The sequence below is a fragment of the Lolium rigidum genome, chromosome 2 (genome assembly GCF_022539505.1).
Source record: "Lolium rigidum isolate FL_2022 chromosome 2, APGP_CSIRO_Lrig_0.1, whole genome shotgun sequence".
Lineage (NCBI taxonomy): Eukaryota > Viridiplantae > Streptophyta > Magnoliopsida > Poales > Poaceae > Lolium > Lolium rigidum.
In genome coordinates, this window is record NC_061509.1 from 232726182 (window position 1) to 232732478 (window position 6297).

The following is a 6297-nucleotide window of genomic DNA, read 5'->3' on the forward strand; positions in this document are numbered from 1 at the left end:
CAATTATTTGGTCAACGGTACAGCGCACCTTCTCATCTTTTTTTTGGAAGTTATACATTCTCATGTTTTAATCCCATTCTTACATTATCTCACCACATGTGTGAATACATCTGAATCAATGGTTATCACTAATGTTTTGTTGTTTACTCATAAAAATGATGATTAGTGCGTGTGACTTTAAATTTAAATTCAAATATTTTATCTATGCATGTCAAGTTGGTATACATCTCAAACCCAAATATTCATGATATACAATGAAACCTAATATTCCCATTTTCCGTTAAGTGAACAATAAAAAATTGACACTTACATCATTGGGCCTTCGAGTATGACACATGGTAATGGAAAGTTAGGTTTTCATGTGGTAACTGCATGTTTTGAGAAAATGAGTATCTTTTTCTTAAGGTGATAATTAATTGAGCCTGTTCCGAAGATAAAGGATGCAAAATTCTAATATATTATTTTTAACTTAAGTTACTCGATTCAGAAGTGATTCTTTGATACTCCCACTATAACTTACTCGGACATTTGTTATTCTTATCAATTTTCTCCACGTGTATTATATTTTAATTATATCATTTGTTGTACCAGGTAACCATGGCAGAAGGGCGCAGTTTCTCCGATGTGCAGAAATTTTCATACTTACTATCGATACACGTAGTAAAATTTTAATCGCATATTTACATGTTCGATGTACATATATATATTGTTGGGTATGTACCATACTCTTTTTTTTATTTTTTTGTACAAAATAATTTATGTCTATATATGTAAGTCAGTAGATAGATAAGTTGTTTCAAGTTAAATCCTTCATACGGTTTGTTCAGATATCATTAGTATACAAATAATTTGTTTCTTAAAATTATATCCTATAAATTCCCGCCGCAACGCGCGGGGAATCATCTAGTTTTCAAGTACGTACATACCAAAATAAAGAAGGCAACAACACGAATACCGGGCAACGAGCAGCAGCGCAGGCAGCCCACGATACTCTGGATCAGTGCGCCCTATTTTGTATTCTCGTACTAAGCACACACGACCTGTTTGTTGACGACTTCTCGCTTACGCCTACGACTTCATGGTCTGTGGTGAAGGGCCCGTTCCGGTTTAACGTCCGTGCATGTTCCTTCACCGGACTTTAGAATGAAGGTAACTATACAGTACGTACTAGATTTTGATAAATAAAACAAACTGTCCATTGTTGACAACACGTCTGGGTGGTGTAGTTGGTTATCACGTTAGTCTCACACACTAAAGGTCCCCAGTTCGAACCTGGGCTTAGACATTCCATTTTTTAATTTTATTTACATTTATTTCTTTCTCTCTTTTTTCTTGATGAATCTTCAGTTTCAACTCTACCAGTGTTGCCCACCCAAAAAAAAAAAAAAAACTCTGCACTAGTCAAACATATTAAAATCTAACTCTTCCCGTAAACTCATCTCATCTAAACTTAACCAAACGAAATTGGCAAAACTCATCTTTTGTCGGCACAAAATCATCCTTGCAAGAACTTGCCAACACACATTCTACTCGTTGCAAAAGCTAGGATGTAAATGCAGCCCAAACCAACCACGAAGCACAAAAAATTGTGTCCAGGTCTAGAACGGCAAAAGATACTAAGGGCATCTCCACCAGTGCCACGAATGTAGCTCCTAGCATGCTTATTGGGGCATCGGGCATGAAATCTGAGCTCAACTGACCTCTAAATACGTTAACTTTGTGCGATCACCCCAATAAAATTGTTGACGTTGTCACGCCGGTCAAGGGGTCGACCTTTGAATAGGAATGTCGGACTCACACGATCAATGTCACCACATAGGATACTGATAGGTGGGTTTCACTTGACAACGATCCTACCATTCTTCCCTCGCCCCTCATCTCCCCTCGTGCCCTAGCTCTTCTCCAACCCCAACCATATTTTGATGCTGACAGTTTGTCGCCGCCTCCCAATTTGACACTAATGAAGCTCAGGCCTCTCCCTTTGTGACCTAGATCGTCTCCCACCCCAACCATATTTCGATGCCGACGGTTTTTCGCCGCCTCCTTGTTTCGACATTGACGAAGCTCTGGTCTGCCTCCCCCTCCCCCCATCCCTGTCTCGCCGTCATTCATGTTGCTCATGTTAGTCCAAGTATGTAATCACCTGTGAGGATATGTTCCAATGATCTCATGTTGACATTAGGAAAGTCACGACCATAGTGTACATATGTTCTCAACATACCCAACAAAATCTATGCTTACAATCTTGCTCCGCATGAGGATCACAATGTCAATATCAAAGAAAGTGGCAAAGCCAATAATTGCAATTTCACCAACAAGGAATATTAAATTGTATCCAAGGATTTGTACAAGCATGACATTCATAATGGACATATCCGGTGTGACTGACACCTTGCCCAAAGTCAATATCTTAGAAGCCGATCCATCTCCTTAGGCAACAAAAATGTTTGAAGTAGTTTGCCTTGGTTCCATGAGAAATTCTTTGCTACAGTTATATAACTAGTGGCTCCACTATCGAGCAGCAAGTTTGCTCCCATGAAAGCATAATTCGTACAAGATAGTGAGTCCTGGTTTTAAGTAGCTATTTTTTTAGATGTGCCCTGTTTTGTTATTAATAAGGGTCTTTCGAACCCAAATAGAGAATTCAATATAACAATAAGGAGAGCCAACATATTTAACATAAGCTTGCCCATCCTTAGCACGGTAAAGAACATAAGATGGATTATATTTTCCAACAAAGTCATTATGAGTGGATTTTCCCATTTGTGGCATAACCACACAAACAACGATGCTCTTTTCTTTCTCATTTGTCGTCTCCCCCTCGTTCGCAAAAGTATCTTTGGAAGGTAGAATAGACTTGGCTTTCTTTTTCTTATTGTTCCTATTCTTGCGTGACTTGGCGGTAAACACAAGTCTTTCTTTGCCCATATTCACCCTTTGATTGCTCAAAATGTCATTTAGGCTCTTCTCCCGTTTGAGGCAAGTGGATAGGGTCTTAGCAAGTTCGGTCTTCAACCTAGTGTTCTCCTTAACAATATGTGCACGCTCATGATGTGTCCGAAAGCAACATATTTTTTATTACGAAAGCATATACTTTTTTTGTCTCATTATATGTTCTATCTAGCTTTGTTTATATCCTAAAATGAAAGATTACATGTTTTTTTGCTTCATTTTCGTAAGATATTTGCACAACTAATAGATTTATTAGGATTTTATTACTTTTCCTTATCTTTGCTGTGTAGGTGTTATGAACCTCTATGGACAAAGAGCAAGGGAAATGAGGCAATAGGAGGCAATATGGAGGAGTTACACTTAGCCATTTCGAGATGGAAAAGGTGAGATCACAAGAAAATAAAGATCTAAGACCATGGTGTTGTATCCGTCGTCCATACGAATCCAACGAGACAAAGAACACCTCCATCAAAATTCGTATGAAGAAATAACGTCTAAATTATTACTTATTCAAAAAATCCTTAATAACATAACACATTTAATCGACAACCATCACCAGATAACTTGCCCAATTGCAAGAACCTTTACTTCTCTATGCTATATGCCATCTCTAAGTTTCCAACAAGATTATCAACCAATTTCAGACCAGGTCGACAACTAGACGCTATATGTGTGCACATATAGTTTTTAAGTCAAGTTTCCATACAACAAAGCATAAATAAACCACATCAGCACACTTGCCCCATTATATGATGAATTCAGTTTTGTGAACCATATTCCCGCTTGTTCAATCTTCAGTTAGAGTTTGGTCAGGTTTTTTTTCCTTTTGTGGAAGTATATTCTAACATTTAGAGGGTGTTTGGTTCCAACCACAATTTTTCAAGGCAAAGTTTATAAATTTACCATGTGCTTAGTTTTTATCACACTCTAAAATTGCTATATTTTATATTTCATATGGTCCACGTGTCCTAGTGTGCAATATTTGCCATCTTTTGTCACATTTTGTGGCACCCATTTTTCAACCACACTTTTGCGTATTCCACACTTTGCAAACCTAAGTTTAGGAAAGTGTGGCTAGCAGCCAAATAGACCCGAAGTAAGCTTTTTGGTTAGGTGTTATATAAAAGACGAAAACAGATGGCTTTGTTTAAATTCAGGACAACACCATGTATGCATGCGCTGATGCACGGGGTGTGTTGGATTCAAATGTTAGCAGGCTCTCACCTCAGTTTCGCCTAAAAGCATAAACTACTTTTTCGCACTGAACGTGAATATGAATCCCAAACATCCAAACAAACGCGTAAAACAGAAAATTTTATTAGAAGTCAGTCACACCTCCCCGCGAACGGGTCAAAGTGTCAAAAGATGCCGCAGAAACATTTGAGCCAAAATTAAAAACATGTGCCTCGCTACAATCCTGGAGAAGCTGACAAATTCCGTTAGGATACCAGGGCACCCCAGGTCTTTGTTCTTGAGCGAACGATTGACCCGAGCTTACGGCGCAGAGGCTATATTTAATTTCGAGATTTGTCTTGTAGAGCAAAACCACACTCCATCATCAGTGCCATGCAACGACCCACGTGAGACTCCATGGAGCAATGGAGCATGCCAGGACAAGCGGATGGGGAAGAAGCAGTAATGAAAGAACCGGGCACTCATGGCCGCCACGTTCGCCTCCAGCGATGTTGAGTAAATCATAAGTAACTACCACGGATTAATATCATTTATGCTAGTATTTAAAAAAATACCATTTTCTATGCAGGAAGCAATAAATACCATTTTCTATGTTGAGTAGTATTTTAACCGATGCAGCTCCATTGTCACGGTGACATGGCCAAACGGCCATCGTCCTGCTTTTTAGAGGATCTCCGGTCGCGTTCTTCAGAAACATCCAGCATGATGATTTGGAATGTATTTGAGATCTCATTGGATAAAAAGAGACTAAAAATCTGTAAAAAAAATGTCTTTTTCAGCCACGTCCCTCAAACAGCCCCATGTGGGCACCGAATGATCATGTGGAGACTAGGGCAACATCATCACACGTGTCTAGCATAACACGAGGTAACTGGTATGATCGTCACCGACGCTATGCAGCGCTACATCTGTATCATCACATGTTAAGAGGCTAAAAAGAGAGAATACAAATGTGTGCATTGCATTCATGCATAGAAAATCTGGGGTATTTTGGCGCTTCCAAATAAAACTTATCAAGTGGCTGAGTTCACATGAATTGGTCAAACTGAAGTAGATCATCAATTCAAGCGCTATAAACTTCAATTTAACCTTTACTAAAACCTTATTTTGGGTAAAGATGATTTGATGTAGGGGTTAGATCAAATAATATAGATTTCTTACAAAAAAATATTACGTGAGGAACAAATACCAAATCTTCTGAAGGATCATAATATGATATTCCTTGCAACAACATATGGATAACCATTCAACTACAAACCAATGAACAAGAAAGAATTGAGAAATTAGTCTTAAATCACCTTTTCCATGTATTTAACTAATCCTTGTTCCTACCATGATCTTGATGGTATACCTTCAATTCAAATCTTGAACTCATGATAAGAACATCAACACAAGCATTGTCTATTCTACTTTTCTCAATTCAAATGTATTTTCATTAAACCTCAAAGAAGGAAGGTAACAATCCATCTACCCAGAGAATCACATCATTATCTCTTGAGCATAACCTTAGCATATTGTTCAGGTTATTTCCAACTGAGACAAGTCCTTGATACTAACATAGCCATGTGCATCCAAATGGTACAAGGGGAGAAGCCTATACATATAAGATAAATAAGATCAATTCTTGAGCTAAAACTTTAGAATAAGATCCATCTCACTTTGGAGTGGTGAGATAATCTAGTATTAAATGGAATACGATCATATCCATGAATTGAAGAAGTAAAGAAGAAACCAATTCAATCTAGGCTAATTAAGTGGAGCCTAAAACTACATAGTAAAGCAACCTCGTGAATATGTTGCAAACCCTAACCATAACCATGTGTATCAAAGAGATAACCATAGAAGTATTATACTCTAATTATTGGAGCCAACACTTGAACTTGGATGTGAGAACCCTATTTCACTAGTAATACCTTAGGAAGCCAAACCCTTGATCATCACAACTTGGCAATGATTTTAAATCCTAAGAACTTGAAATAAGAAGCTATTGGGAATAATATGATCATGTTCAATGCATGATTATAGTTTGGAGATATAAGAGGATAAGTTAAACCCTAGTATGATAGGCAGATATCATACATCACATGAAATAGTAGGGAAACTACTAGTAAGCAACCCTAGGAAATTCTCCACATCTTAAGGAGAGAGATA

At 38.0% G+C, this 6297-nt stretch overlaps 1 non-coding gene across 1 annotated transcript; it reads left to right on the forward strand.

Annotated features, from left to right (window-relative positions):
• The first annotated feature begins 1211 nt into the window (after window positions 1-1211).
• TRNAV-CAC lies at window positions 1212-1285 on the forward strand. Its single transcript has one exon. It is a non-coding gene; the product is annotated as a tRNA-Val (tRNA).
• The last annotated feature ends 5012 nt before the right edge of the window (window positions 1286-6297 follow it).